Source organism: Carlito syrichta, unplaced genomic scaffold, assembly GCF_000164805.1.
Source record: "Carlito syrichta isolate Samal-C Ts95f unplaced genomic scaffold, Tarsius_syrichta-2.0.1 Scaffold303189, whole genome shotgun sequence".
Classification (NCBI taxonomy): Eukaryota; Metazoa; Chordata; class Mammalia; order Primates; family Tarsiidae; genus Carlito; species Carlito syrichta.
In genome coordinates, this window is record NW_007247285.1 from 87,199 (window position 1) to 102,795 (window position 15,597).

The 15,597-nt window shown below is 43.4% G+C and overlaps 1 protein-coding gene across 1 annotated transcript in view; it reads left to right on the plus strand.

Moving 5' to 3' along the window:
- The first annotated feature begins 13,345 nt into the window (after positions 1-13,345).
- The window catches only part of HMOX2 (heme oxygenase 2), a 21,453-nt gene continuing 19,201 nt past the window's right edge, over positions 13,346-15,597 (plus strand). The window contains exon 1 of the mRNA XM_008058018.2: positions 13,346-13,587. The gene's annotated coding sequence lies outside the window, so the exon portion shown is untranslated. The remainder of the gene's footprint in view (positions 13,588-15,597) is intronic.

Genomic DNA, 15,597 nt, shown 5'->3' on the forward strand with positions numbered 1-15,597 from the left:
TGACGCCTCTTAGAAGTTTCATCGGGGGCCCGGGGAGGCCTGAGCGGCTTCTTGGGGAGTCTATGCTCAGGCGTCACGAGTGTCACCCTCCGGTCGCAGCTGGTTGAACTGGGGTTGTAGCCTCTGCCGCCGGACCCGAGAGTGGAGCCCCGAGTGGCGGCTTCGTCGGGCTGGCGGCTTTGGCAGGGACTCTGCCCTTCCTCATAGTGATCACCTCTGTCGGAAATGGCACGAATCACTGTCGTGACTTCACGGGTGACCCCGGGAGGCCTTGGAGCAGAGTGGCTCATTGGGAGTTGTAGGGGCGGCTGGTTAGACCTGTCACCTCCTAAGCTGGGTGCTCCAGATAGATTAATTGCCCCATAAGAGCTGCCAGGAGCATCTTGCACAGTCTTTGCATAAGGCCTGCCTGTGTCGCGCCATTTAGATGGTCTGATGAGCCGGTTGTTGTGGCCTGTGGCTGTTCATCCTACGGTGTTTTTGTGGATGGCGCTATAAACCTGGCAAAGTGGAGCGTGATTGTGAAAAAGAAAGGCTGTATAATGCTCTTCTCTTGAGGAAGCCCTTTCTCTTCAGCCCCTTCCACAACCTTGTGATTTCATCTTTTTCCCTCTTGTAAAATGGGGTCAACGATAAGACTCAGGTTAAATGACATGACTTACATCCCATAGCCAAGAAGATGGCACAGATGATCTTGAACCTGGTGGTCTGCCTCCAGATCCCATGCTTTGGTTTAAATGGAATTGTAGAGATTGGGGATAAGACCAAGTGCCGTGGCTCATGCCTGTGATCCCAGCATTTTGGAAGGCCAAGGCAGGAAGATTGCTTGAGCCCAGAGTGAGACCCTTGCACTCCAGAGTGAGACTCTGTCAAAAAAAAAAAGGGGGGGGGGAGGGCTCAAACCTGTAATCTCAGCACTCTGGGAGACTGAGGCAAGAGGATTGCCTGAGTCCAGGGGTTTGAGACCAGCCTGGGTAACTTGACAAGACCTAGTCTCTACAGTAAGTAAAAAAATTAGTTGGGCATGGTGGTGCGTGCATGTAGTTCCAGCTACTTGGAAGGCTGAGGTGGAAGGATCACCTGAGCCCAAGCGGGTCAAGGCTGTGGTGGCCATGAGCGTGCCACTGAGCTCTAACCTGGACAACAGTGTGAGACTCCAACTCAAAAAAAAAAAAAAGAGATTGGAAATGGATTATGTTGTTTAAGGTGTCTTAAACTATCCTCTCAAATAGAAGGAAATGAGTTTACTTTTGAATTTCTGGTATGGTGTTTTGATTAAAATTTTAACTTATTGAAAATTTTAGTGTTTCTTTGAAAAGGACGATGAGCAATATAAGTAAATCTCTGGTTTATTCATTAACTTTTGTCAAGAATCTCACAAAAACTGGGCATGGTGGTACAGTGCCTGTAGTCCCAGTAACTCAGGTGGCTAGGGCAAGAGGATCGATCCCTTGAGATCAGAAGTTTGAGGCCAGCCTGGGCAACGTAGTGAGACCCTGTCTCTCTCTCTAAAAAAAAAAAAAAGAAAGAAAGAAAGAAAGAAAGAAATATTGCAAGGTATATAATCTTTACCTACCAGGAGTTCACAATTTTTTTTTTTTTTAGTTGGAGTCTCACTTTGTTGCCAGTCTGGAGTGCAGTGGCACAATCACGGCTACTGCAGCCTCGACCTGCTGGGCTCAGGTGATTCTTCCACCTCAGCCTTCCAAGTGGCTAGAACCACAGGTGCGCACCACCACACCCAACTAATTTTTTTATTTATTGTAGAGGGGAGTTCTCACCAAGTTGCCCAGGCAGGTCTTGAACCTCTGGGCTCAAGTAATCGTCTTACCTTGGTCTCCCAAAGTGCTGGGATTACAGGTGTGAGCCACCATGCCTGACCAGGAGTTCACAATTAAATAGGGTATTCATGCGTTTACTTGGTGAAATGGAAAAAGTTTTCAAATACATTGCCTAGGTCAAAACATTGGTGAGAGTATAGGAATGTGTGGGGCCTTGGGAACTCACACACTCATTGAATGACCTCATTTAACTGGGAATGTAAAGAGGGAAATCCTGTGATTCCTCCAGAATCTGACTTGATTTCCTTTTCTCCTTTGCTGTGGCAATAAGTTGAGATGCTGTTGAGTCACGGGCTAGGGGTTAAGGGTTAGGGGTTGGAGTTAGGATTAGGGTTATTTGGAAATGATAATGCCAAGGAGATGAGTTACAGAAAGTAAAGTGTTCATTCAATTCCTTTAGCTCACCGCTCATCAAGTCTGTTGAAAACTTGCAAAACTGGACAGCAAGGGCCACCTTGATTATTTTGGTTTCCTTTAAGCAGTGGACTCTTCACAGGACAGTTAGGCTCTGCATCAGGATTTCACTCAAAACTGAAATATTACTCCAGGAGGAAGGTATTTTTGAAAATTGAAATTGTATATTTCAGTATAAAATTTAGAATTCAGCCTGTAACTCCTTGGAGAAAAAAAAAAGATGAAAACTTGAATTGTAAATTACCTCCTTGTATATTACTGGCCATAGTTAACAAAAAAGTTATGAATAGATATTTAATGCAGTCTTTTTTTTTTTTTTTGAGTTGGTGTCTCACCCTGTCACTCAGGCTGGAGTGCAGTGGCGTGCTCATGCACTGCAGCCTCCACCTAGTAGGGTCAGGTAAAATCCTCCCTCAGCCTCCCAAGTGGCTGGAACTATAGTCACATGCTACCACGCCCAGCTAATTTTTTCTTATTCATTGTAGTGACGAGGTCTTGCCAAGTTACCCAGGCTGGTCCCAAACCCCTGGGCTCAGGCAATCCTCTCACCTCAGCCTCCCAACTCTGGGATTACAGGCTTGAGCCACTGCACCTGGCCTAATGCAGTTTTTTATTTTTTTCCCTTTTTTTTGAGTTGGAGTCTCTGTCACCCAGACTGGAGTGCAGTGGCCGCTCCCAGCCAGCGCAGCCTCGACCTGCTGGGCTCCAGTGATCCTTTCGCCTCAGCCTTCCAAGTAGCTGGAACTACAGGCATGCGCTACCGTGCCCGGCTAATTTTTGATTTATTGTAGAGATGAGGTCTCGCCAAGTTTCCCAGGCGGGTCTCGAACTCTGGGGCTCAGGCAATCCACTCACCTCAGCCTCCCAAGACGCGGGATTACAGGCTGAGCCACTGAGCCTGGCTGCAGTTTTTTTTCTTAAAGTAGCCACTGGGAGAATTAAGAGATCTGGGTCACATTGTCACACCCACCCCTTTTTGTGTTCACTACAGTGAAGATTATCTGCTTTTTAATTTTTTATATCTAGTAGGTTTGTGTTAGGATGAAAGCTCTCTGTCTTTTGTTGTCATCTGAATAATTTCTCTGGATATTTTTGTACTACTAAGAAGCAGTGCTAAAAAAAAAAAAAAAAAAAGAGTACCCTTTAGGCAAGGCCAGCTTGGTGGCTCAGCCTGTAATCCCAGTACTTTGGGAGACCGAGGTGAGTGGATTGCCTGAACCCATGAGTTCGAGACCAGCCTGGGCAACTTGGTAAGCCCTCATTTCTACAACAACTAAAAAAATTAGCCAGGCATGATAGTGTATGCCTGTAGTTCTGGCTACTTGAAAGGCTGAGGCGGGAGGATTTCCTCAGCCCAGCAGGTTGACACTGGGGTGACTGTTAGCTTGCCACTGCACTCCAGCCTGGGCGACAAAGTGAGACTGCAACTCAAAAAAAAAAAGGAGTGCCATTACCAATTAAGTCTTGTCAGCAACTGAGCAGGGAGCGAGGTGTGAATCTTGAATTGGAACAGTTAATATAACTACTTATATAGAGCTGTTTTTTTTATACTGGAAGAGATTTCGCTTTGGTGACCACTCAGTTCCTCTCTAATGTTGTCACTGTGTATTTTACTTTTCTATTTGGACTCCATTTATTTACCATAAGATGTTGTCTTCTGTACTATACATTTTATTTTTTAATTTAGATTTTAAAATGTAGTTTATTTAGAAAGTAAATGGAGAGAGAGAGAAAGAGGAGATTCACCTGCCCAAGATAGGGGAGGGGACCAAAGCTTAAGGAAACATGGCCTGATCATAGCTCAAGGAGCACATGGCCACACCACAGTTTAGCAAGGCAGTGCCCTGTACTTTATGTTTGTTTTAATTTTATTTTTTAATTTTTATTTTTATTTATTGTAGAGACAAGGTCTCGCCAAGTTGCCCAGGTGGGTCTCAAACCCGAGGGCTCAGGCAATCCTCTTGCTTCAGTCTCCCAAAGTGCTGGGATTACAGACTAAGCCATTGAGCCCAGCATGTACTTTACGTTCAAAAGTCAACTAATGAAGGCAGCTGAATTTCTCAGAAATTTTCTTAATTTTTTTTTTTTTTTTGAGTTAGGGTCTCATTCTGTCTCCTGGGCTGGAGTGCAGTGGCACAATCAGGGCTCACTGCAGCCTCTACCTCCTGGGTGATTCTTCTGCCTCAGTTCTTAAATTTCCAATAAATTTGACATATAGTACTAAAATATACAGTACTGGCTTAGGAAGATTGCATATATTTACAGATTATGCAGTTACATTTATTTACATATTTTACAAGAAACTTTTTCTTTTCTTTTTTTTTTTTTTTGAGTTGGAGTCTCAGTCTATCACCCAGGCTGAAGTGCAGTGGCATGCTCACAGCCACAGCAGCCTCGACCTACTGGTTTCAGGCAATCCTTCCCGCTCAGCCTTCCAAGTAGCTGGAACTACAGGCGTGCACTACCACGACTGGCTAATTTTTTTTTTTTTAATTGTAGAGTCAAGGTCTCACCAAGCTACCCAGGCTGGTTTCGAACCCCTGGTCTCAGGCAATCCTCTCGCCTCAGCCTCCCAAAGTGTTGGGATTACAGGCGTGAGCCACTGTGCCTAGCTCAGTGAACATGTTCTAATGTGATTTTTTTTTTCTTGAGACAGGATCTCCCTTTGTCACCCAAGCTAGAGTACAGTGGTGATCACAGCTTACTGTAGCCTTGCACTTCTGGGGTCAAACGATCCTCTTGCCTGAGTAGCTAAGACCGCAGGTGCATGCTGTCATGCCAGGCCAATTTTTGTATTTATTTTATTTTATTTTTTTGTAGAGACAGGGTCTTGCTCTGTTACCCATGCTGGTCTTGAGCTCCTGGACTCAAGTAGTCCTCCCACCTTGGCCTCCCAAAGTGCTGGGATTATAGGTGGGAGCCTCCGTGCCCAGCCTTGATTTTAAAAGACTTTTAGTTTAGCAAACGTGCATTTTTAAACGTGATTTATTTCTTTTAAGCTAATATTATGAAAGTAAACCAAGGAATGTCTAGACTGACTAGGGAGTATGGATTGTATCAGGGTGTGTTTATTTTTGCTGTTCAATGATGTAATGTTAAGTTATTTTTAGAAATGTATGCTTGAGTATATCACTCTGTGAAGTCTATATATACATTGATTTTTTTTGTCTAAAAACAGAACAGAATACGTTGACTTTTTATACTCCAAAATGATTGAATTGTTATGTACAAAATTAAATTAATCAATTTGTAACCATTTTTTCATTTACAAACAACTATTCGATACTAGACAATTTTGTTTTACATGTATGTATCTAAATACACACATTAATTTATATTAAAATAGTGAAAAATAAACTGGGTATGGTGGTGAGCACCCTGAAATCCCAGCATTATGTCTTTGACCATGACAAAAACACTTAAATCTTTTGAGCTTTAGTTTCCATGTCTATTCAGTGAAGTAAATGTTTGTTGAGCCTTAAAGCCTTCGGTGCTTTGGATGCTGCTTATTGATCTAATGTAAGGGTTTCCATACCTTTCTGTTTTGGAAAGTTTGGGTTTGGAACTGAGAATCTGTGTTTTCAGAGTTTCCCTGGTGGTTCTTATTTGAAGCCCCCTTATCTAAAGCACAAGCTGGGTAGAGGAGGGACTAGACAAGATAGAGAGGTAAGTGAATAGAATACATAGGGAAAGGGACAGCAGAAAAAGAGAGAAAGAGATGATGGTTATGTGGTGATAACTATGCCAGAGGCTGACCAAGTGGGCATTCTCTCTCTCTCTGCTTAGGGGAAAAATTAATTTTCATTATATGAATAGGTTTTTTTCCTTCCCAAGAGTATCATTGGCCTAATTATTGTCATAGTTCTCAGAGACTTTAAAAAGGCTTTGGGGAAGAATGGTATGGAGACCAGTGTCTTGTACCCAGCCTGCATGACATTTTCTGTCCTTTAAATTTTTTTTAGTGAGCTGAGATATTTTCCAGACTGCCTGACTTTTTCTTTTTTTCTTTTTTTGCATACAATATTTGATTTTTATTAACTTGGGTCCATCACAGCAAGGTAGCACAGTCAGTAGGAAGGGTGGGAGTTAGAAAACTCTGGTCCTTTGTTTTGGGTTTGTAGCAGATTATTTAACTATAGTTTTGAAACTTGGGACAGGCATTCGTATGTTTTTTACTTCTTCCCCTTCCCTTAGTTTTGACAGTGGATCTTTCAGACATTAAATAGGAAAATTGAATTATCAAGAAGAATCTTTAAAGCAATTAATTGCATATGTCACTGACATACTGATAGCGTTTATAGCATGTTTTAAAAGTTTCTATTATTACATATTTAAAACATAGACAAAAGTAGTGAAGGTGGCACAATGAACTTCTGTGTACCCAGATTTCAACTTCAACATTTATCAATTCATAGCCAGTTTTTGACGTATCTAAACTGTCTGTCACCCACTTCTACTTGTGCTAAATTATTTTGAAGCAAATTCTAGATATCGTCTGCCTGACTTTTTCTAGATACTCTCAGCTTCTTACCTTTCTCCTGTCGAACTTTCTTAGTTTTAGAAGACTCTGGTTTTACTGCATTTTGTATTCAATCCCACAATTATCCAGGGGCCTACTTTTTTTTTCTTTTTTGCTTACACTTACATGTCTGAGATAGAGGACTTACTGTTAAAGTGCTGTGTTAAGGCTGTGGGAAGGTGCTAGCATGATTAAAACAATCTGGCATCATGATGCCATCCTGATTTTAGTTAATCTAGTTGTCTGTCTTGCTTATAAGTAGCTGTGCTGATCATATTTTTTATGCCAAACACATGCCATTGTCTGAGCTTACAGGTGTACTGGAAGAATTTGGTGAGACAGGATGCTTGAAATAGAATTGTTTGGAATGTCTGGAACATAAAGCTCTAACTTTAGCACTATTGTCTGTAGTACACAATTAATGTTTATAGAATGGGCACCTTGATATGTTGTTTATCTTTTACTTTTTCTCCACTTATCTCTCTCTTTAGATAAATACTTGAATTCCAGAACAAGGTCTTTGTAGTTACAGAGCCCAAGAGAGTGATGAATGTTTGTTGATGGTAATACATAATGACACATGCTGCAGTGTAGCCATCTCCTTCAGGGGATACTTGACCTGCTGTTCTCTGGCGAGACCAATGTATGCTGCTGCAGAGGAGCTGTGTCACCTGGAACTATTTCCATGGTAGTCTGGAGGAGGGCAAGAGGGAGAAGAGAAAGAATTAATGAGCACAACTGAGTATGAGTTGTGAGAGGGGACCAGAGAGTAGTGTTCAAAGACAGGTGAAAAAGTAGACGTAGTGAAGTTGGGTCTAGACCGTCCTCTCACTGCTGTCTAGAAGACATTGAACATTCACTCCCTTCTTTTTCTATAGGAAGGCAGGGAGAGAGTCAGGTCTTCCATTTGTTTAGTAATAGCAGGTATCCTGCTAAGTAGAAAATAACTTTTAAAAAATTACATTTCTCTATCATACACTTGGGTATTTATCAAATGTCTGTGCTCAGTGTCATTTTTGTCCTCTTTTGTAAGACTTTTGTGTTTAGTAAAAACATACTAGTGGACCCAGAAGGAGAAAAATGTAGGATGACTAACTGCTATAGGTTATGCTTTTCTGTCTTTGCATGTGGCTTTTCTGATTATTTATGAAAGTCAAAAACAAAAACAAAAATAACCACCCAAAGTGTCTTTCCTTCTCTAGTCTCACACAGCACAACACTTCTGACCCTATATGTGTGGGGATTGTTTCTCCACACACCGAACAGTTCTCTGATGGACACTAGCTGGGTGTCCTCTAATTCAGTTAAATTCTGACACTACCTATCTGGTGATAGCATCATATCCCACAGGCTGAGGACTCAGTCCCACAAGACTGGCCCACACTTCAGGTAGTAGATTGTCATCTATACTGACCTACTGGCTGTAAATCAGGGTTCCCACAATCCCCTACTCAGATTTGATTGCTAAAGTAGCTCACTGAACTCAGGGAAATACTTTACTTACATTTACCCACTTATTATAAAGGATATTAAGAATGCTACAGACGAAGCGTGATGGCTCACAACTATAATACCAGCACTTTGTGAGGCGGAGGCAAGAGGATTGTCTGAGCCCAGGGGTTTGAGATTAGCCTGGGCAACTGTGTGAGACCTTGTCTCTACAATATGTCAAAAAAATTAGGTGGGCATGGTGGCAGGTGCCTGTAGTTCCAACTACTTGGAAGGCTGAGGCCGAAGGATTGCCTGAGCCCAGCAGATCAAGGCTGCACTCCAGTTTTGAATCAGTAAGACTCAAAACAAAACAAAACAAGGATACAGATGAGCAACCAGATGGAAGAGATGTATTAGGTGAGGCATGTGGGAAGCGGAATAGATCTTCTAGGCTGTCTGTTGAAATTGATGTGTTCAGCTATCCCAAAGCTAATCCAAACCCTGTCATTTTGTGTTTTTATGGAGGCTTTATGACATAGGCGTGATTGATTACATATTGGCCATTGGTAATCAATTCAGCCTTTAGCCCTTCTCCTTTCCGCTGAGGTAAAGGAGATGGGACTACAAGTTCCCATGCTCTAGTCACATAGTTGGTTTCTCTGGCAACCAGGTTCCCTTCAAAGGCTATCCTGGAGCCCACCAAGAGTTGCCTCATTAGAACAAAAGGTGCTCCTATTACCCAGGAAATTCCAGCATGGGTGACAGTGAGATCCTGCCTCTAAAAAAAAGCAAAAACTAATCTCAGCACTTTGGGAGATTGAGGTGAGGTGATTGCCTAAGCCCACAGGTTCGAGAACAGCCTGGACAACTTGGTGAGACCTTATCTCTACAATAAATCAAAAAATTAGCTGGGCGTGGTAGTGCATACCTGGAGTTCCAGCTAATTGGAAGGCTGAGGTGGAAAGATCTCCTGAGCCCAGCAGATTGACTCTGGGGTGGCCATGAGTGTGCCGTTGCACTCCAGCCTGGGCGATGGAGTGAGACTCCAACTCAAAAAAATAAATAATAAAAATAAATAAATAAATAAACTAGTTGTCTTAACTACAAATGTGGAGAACAAATGTATTTGTATATGTATCTCATTATAAATCACAATTTAAAAAAAATTTTTTTTTTTTTTTTTTTGAGTTGGAGTCTCACTCTGTCGCCGAGGCTGGAGGGCAGTGGCACGCTCCCAAGCCACTACAGCCTCAACGTGCTGGGCTCCGGTGATCCTTCCGCCTCAGCCTTCCAAGTAGCTGGAACTATAGGCGCGTGCTGTCACGCCCGGCTAATTTTTTTGATTTATTGTAGAGATGAGTTCTCACCAAGTTGCCCAGGTGGGTCTCAAAATCGCGGGCTCAGGCAATCCACTCACCTCAGCCTCCCAAAGCGCTGGGATTACAGGCTGAGCCACCGAGCCCGGCTCACAATTTTTTTTTTTTTGAGTCAGAGTCTCATTCTGTCACCCAGGCTGAAGTGCAGTGGCACTCCCACAGCCACTGCGGCCTTGACCTGCAGGGCTCAGGCGATCCTTTTGCCTCAGCCTTGCAAGTAGCTGAAACTACAGGCTTGTGCCACCATTCCCGGCTAATTTTTTTTTTTTTTTTTTTTTTTGAGTTGGTGTCTCACTCAGTCGCCCAGACTGGAGTGTAGTTGGCGCTCCCGGCCACTGCAGCCTTGAGCCGCTGGGCTCCAGCGAATCTTCTGCCTCAGCCTTCCAAGTAACTGGAACTACAGGCACGCGCTACCACACCCAGCTAATTTTTTGATTTATTGTAGAGATGAGGTCTCACCAAGTTGCCCAGGCGGGTCTCGAACCCGCGAGCTCAGTCAGTCCACTCACCTCAGCCTCCCAAGGCGCAGGATTACAGGCTGAGCCACTGTAATTTTTTGATTTATTGTAGAGATGAGGTCTTGCCATGTTGCCCAGGTTGGTCTTGAACCTGTGGGTTCAGGCAGTCCTCTCACCTCTGTCTCCCAAAATGCTGGATTTACAAGTATGAGCCACCGCATCAGCACACATACCCAAATTTTGAAGGAGCCAGTACATTCAAGTATAAATGTCTAAAGATAAAAAGATCACAAAGCAGTAATATCAGATCATTTGGTAAGTGTATACAGTCATCCCTTAGAATCCATAGGGAATTGGTTCTGGGACTCCCACCCCAAGGATACCAAAATCCAGGATGCTCAAGTCCCTTATGTAAAATGGTATAGTATTTGCAAAAAATCAGTACACATCCTTCTGTATACTTTAAAACATCTTTAGATTATAATACCTAATATAATGTAAATGCTATGTAAATTGTTGTCATACTGTATTATTTAGGTAATAATGATAAGAAAAAAGTCTGTACATGTATAGTACAGGTACAGCCATCTTTTTTTTTTTTTTTTAATATTTTTGGGCTGAGCTCGGTGGCTCAGCCTGTAATCCCTTGCTTTGGGAGGCCGAGGTGAGTGGATTGCTTGAGCCCGCGGGTTCGAGACCTGCCTGGGCAACTTGACGAGACCTCATCTCTACAATAAATCAAAAAATTAGCCAGGCATGGTAGCGTGCGCCTGTAGTTCCAGCTACTTGGAAGGCTGGGGTGGAAGGATTGCTGGAGCCCAGCAGGTTGAGGCTGTGGTGCCCGGGAGCGGCCACTGCACTCCAGTCTGAGCTACAGAGTGAGACTCTAACTCAAAAAAAAATTTTTTTTTGGATCCAAAGTTGGTTGAATCCATGGATGTGGAGCCCATGGATATGGAGAGCCAACTGTATTGAGCCTCTAAGGTGTACAGAGTATTGGCACTGAGGGGATATGCAAAAACAACAGCAAGCCCAGTATAATTTTGTTCACTTGGAGTTGGCTGTCACCTTGGGGAGATGCAAAACAGTAAAATCACTTTGTAAGGTTATGATGGTCATTTTGACACTCTGTGTTTTGGAAGGTCAGGGAAGTTGAAGAACTTAGAAATGGAAAAGATGAGAGAACTTGCACTGAATCCATCAGGGGTAGGTAAATGACAGAGTAGTAAGAGAAAAGAAGGAAGGAAACCAAAGAAAAAGGAACCCCAACTTAGAGCACTCAGGGTCTTACTGCAAACATATTACCCATAAGAAGAGATTGTCACTCATAAAGAGACTTCTTCTAGATTAGGAATTGGGAATTCTTTTTTTTTTTAAGTTGGAATCTCACTCTTGTTGCCCAGGCTGGAGTGCAGTGGCATGCTCACGGCCACCACAGCCTTGACCTGCTGCGCTTAGGTGATCCTTCCACCTCAGCCTTCCAAGTAGTTGGACCTATAGACGCACGCCACATACCTGGCTAGTTTTTGTGATTTATTGTAGAGATGAGGTCTCACCAAGTTGCCCAGGCTGGTCTTGAACCCCTGGGCTCAGGCAATCCTCTCTCACCTTGGTCTCCCAAAGTGCTGGGATTACAGACTGACCACCGCACCTGGCCCGGGATTCTTAACCTGAAATTTAGGGTCCACAGATGAACTTTTGGGGTCTGTGGTTGCTCTGGAATGGCACAGGCAACATTTTAAAAATATGATTGTCAGCCGGGCTCGGTGGCTCAGCCTGTAATCCCGCACTTTGGGAGGCCAAGGTGAGTGAATTGCCTGAGCTTGTGGGTTTGAGGCCCACCCGGGCAACTTAGCGAAACCTCATCTCTACAATAAATCAAAAAATCAGCCAGGTGTGGTAGCGCGTGCCTGTAATTTCAGCTACTCAGAAGGCTGAGGCGGAAGGATCGCCAGAACCCAGCAGGTCGAGGCTGCAGTGGCCGGGAGCGGCCACTGCACTCCAGTCTGGGCGACAGAGTGAGACTCCGACTCAAAAAAATAAAAAAATAAAAAAAAAAATATGATTGTCTTGGAGAGAGAATCTGAAGCCTTTGATTGTCAAAGAGATTTGCAACCAAAAAAGGATCATTCTGACAAATACCCTTCCTTCCAATTTTCAAAAGTGTACATCTCTGAATTTGTCTTTAGATGAGGAGGTACTTGAATAGATTAGAGACAGAAACCCTAGGACATGTCTTTTGTAAACAGCCTTTCACCAAACACCAACTGTCATGGGGCTTGCATGCGTGCTCGTGCAAAGGACAGCATGTTCTGGTGTAGGCAGTGGTCTAATCTGACTCCTAGGAGAGGGACACTGTCCGAAGCTACACCACTTTCACTGGCTAGTGTGGGTGAGGCAGAGGTGTTTAAGGCTAAGGTCTCCCCTAAGAGACCCTACAGTTAAGTATGGCTAATTAAAGTATATGCTTGTGCCTAATACAGAGTTAGAGCTAATTAGGAATATCGGGGTTGGGGTGAGTTGAGAAACAGAAACCACATGCTTTTTTGGAAGGTCATTCCTGAAGTTTTCAAGGAGCTGTCAGACAGTTGGAAATGAGGTGTGAAAGAGTAGAGGGAGCCCTGGCCCAGCAGTCTGAAAGCCCTGGATAGATCCGGGAACAATAGCTAATCCAGGAACAGCTTCCCATTGCTGCTTTAGACATACAAACCAATGATTCCCTGCCCAGAGTGGCTGGTCACTCAGCACATGCAGTGGGAAGCGATAGCCACCTGTTTAATTGAGTGTCCAAGCCCTCTAGACCACAGCTGAGCAAACTAGCCAAGCTCAATGGTCCTAAGAGGACTGCAAAAACTGAGCGCCTAAGCCCCCTTGGCCCTTCCCTCTTCTCCTTCCCTCCTCATTTTGACTGGGGAAGCTCCACGGTATTGGCTGTCTGTGTAGGGTTTTGTTTTTAAAAAGTCTCATAGCCCTGGGGAATCTACTTCCCTGTCTTTCCTGGCCTACGAGCTATTGGACACTTGTGCCTCCCCATCTTCCCTAAAGTTATTCATTGTTGCCTAATCATGTCCTCAGTCAGTAGTTGATATTCTAGGCTATGTGAATTTCCTCTGGATAATGATTAATGGAGATAATGACATTTGACCAGTTGTGGGGAACTGTTAGGAATTACAGGAGTTAAACTTTTGGGAATTAAATTTTACTTTAATGTGTATAGTTGTGGGTACTGCCTCATTGGAGAAGGTGAAACAGAAAGCTATTCAATTTTACGGTGGCAAACTACTGTTTTTCTTTTCTTTTCAGTAATATAATAACTGTAGCATTTTCCTTTGAGATCATGATAACCTAAGACCTTGGTGTATTTTCTCCAAAATGTACATAGAAACAGGATGTGGGCTTGTTACACAGTTGTATAACTATTGCCTTCTTGTGGTGACCCCCTTTTCTAGAGGAACAAACATGAAGAGACCCTGCTCTTGCTTTGAAATCTAGACTGTAAGGCCAACTGGAGGGACACAGGGTTTCTTCGCAGATGCAGATGTCAGGCAGTGTCAGTGGTTTGTGCATACATTGGGTGGAGGAGGCTGGCAAGCATTTGTTTTCTTGACTGTTAAAAATTTGCCAGGCAGGGGTTGGGGGGGCGAGGGTGAAAAATTTTGCCTCTACATTTCTTTTAAAAAAAGTAGATGTAATGCAGTTTTCTGCTACCAATCAGGTTTTCAAAGACCATAAAACTAAATCTTAAAGGTGTGCTCTCAGTAATCATATGTGGGAGGAAGGGAAGAGGGAGGGAGACACATGGCAACACACTGGGTACCTGGCCCACTATCGGGGGAGAGAGGGCCAACTGGAAGCCCAAACTTCACCTGCTTGCAACCTACTTAGGTAGTAAGTTCCTACTTGTACCCCACAACTCTAAAATAAAAATAAAATAATATCTGTAGATTGTAAGGAAGCCAGTTTAAAATCAATGTAATGCAATATTTTCTTTAAAATATGAAACAGCGAGCTATTTGAGAACAAAGCATCGCATGCTTGATCTTCTCACAAGACAGATCTCATCTTCACTCCGTTAAGTAGAATTGTCTACAGTAAAAATGCTGTTCAAAATTCCTTACTCATTAGCCAGCCATTTTTCTTATATCTGGGATTCACCTTTCTTTTTTCTTTTTTTGAGTCAGGATCTCACTCTGTTGCCCAGGCTGGAATGCAGTGATATAGTCATGGCTCACCTCAGCCTTGACTCCTGGGGTTCAGGTGATCTTTTCGTCTAAGCCTCCTGAGTAGCTGGGACTATTGGCTTGTGCAGCCATGCCTGGCTAATTTTTAGTAGACACGAGGTTACACTATGTTGCTTAGGCTGATCTTAAACTCCTGGGCTCAAGCTATCCTCTTGCCTTGAGTGCTGGGATTATAGTTTTTGTTCCATGAGCCACCACACCTCACCAGGATTCGGCTTTAATTGTCCTTTGTCATCAGCACTGTGAGAATGCCTCAATTTTAACAATAGCTTGTATTTTAGAAATCATTCATTCAGTCAGCAAATCCTGATTAGGTATGTGCCTTTATTGGGCAGTAGGAGACAAAGATAAACTTTGAACTGTAGTTTGAATAAACTGAAATCTGGAAACATGTAACAAATACTGTAACAGGATATACATCATATATATCCTAAGTGCTGTAATCATAAAAGGTTTACTTGGATAGCTTTGAATGTAGCATGAGGCCTCCAATATTATCACTTGCATTGTTTTTTAGATCTTATTTTTAGAAGCAGCACAACCTTTTTTCCAGAGGAACTACAGCAAAGATGAGGGGAGCTGCTCTGGCTGCAGCAGGGTAAGGGGGCCCACACCTTTCCTGCTTTGCCTATTGTTTACCACCATCCTTCTTGGTGCTCGTTGAGAAATGACTCACTGGCATTCCAGGGACGTCCTGCAGTTAGGTCGTAGCAGACCTGGTAGAACGTGGTTCTGATTCTTAGCCTGCTCATCAGTCAGACATCAGACTAATAACTGATAATTATATTTCTCCCAGTTCTATGTTCTATCCCACAAAGAAGTCAGTAAACACATTTCTTTCTTTTTTTCTTTTTTGAGTTGGAGTCTCACTCTGGCGCCCAGGCTAGAGTGCAGTGGCACACTCCTGGCCACTGCAGCCTCAACCTGCTGGGCTCCAACGAGCCTTCCGCCTCAGCCTTCCAAATAGCCAGAACTACAGGCACGTGCTAGCCCCCCCCCAACTAATTTTGATGTATTGTAGAGACAAGGCCTTGCCTCGTTGCCCTGGTGGGTCTTGAACCCGTGGACTCAGGCATTCCACTCGCCTTGGCCTCCCAAAGTGCTGGGATTACAGACTGAACTACTGAGCCCAGTGGTAAACACATTTCTATCAGGGACTTCACCCCTGCCTGGCTTTGTTACTGAACTTACTTTAAATGTTTAGCCTCCAGTGATCCAAATATGTACAAATAAGGCCTATTCCAGGAAGGCACTGTGACTCTTTTTTTTTTTTTTTTTGAGTTGGAGTCTCACTCTGTCACCCAGACTGGAATGCAG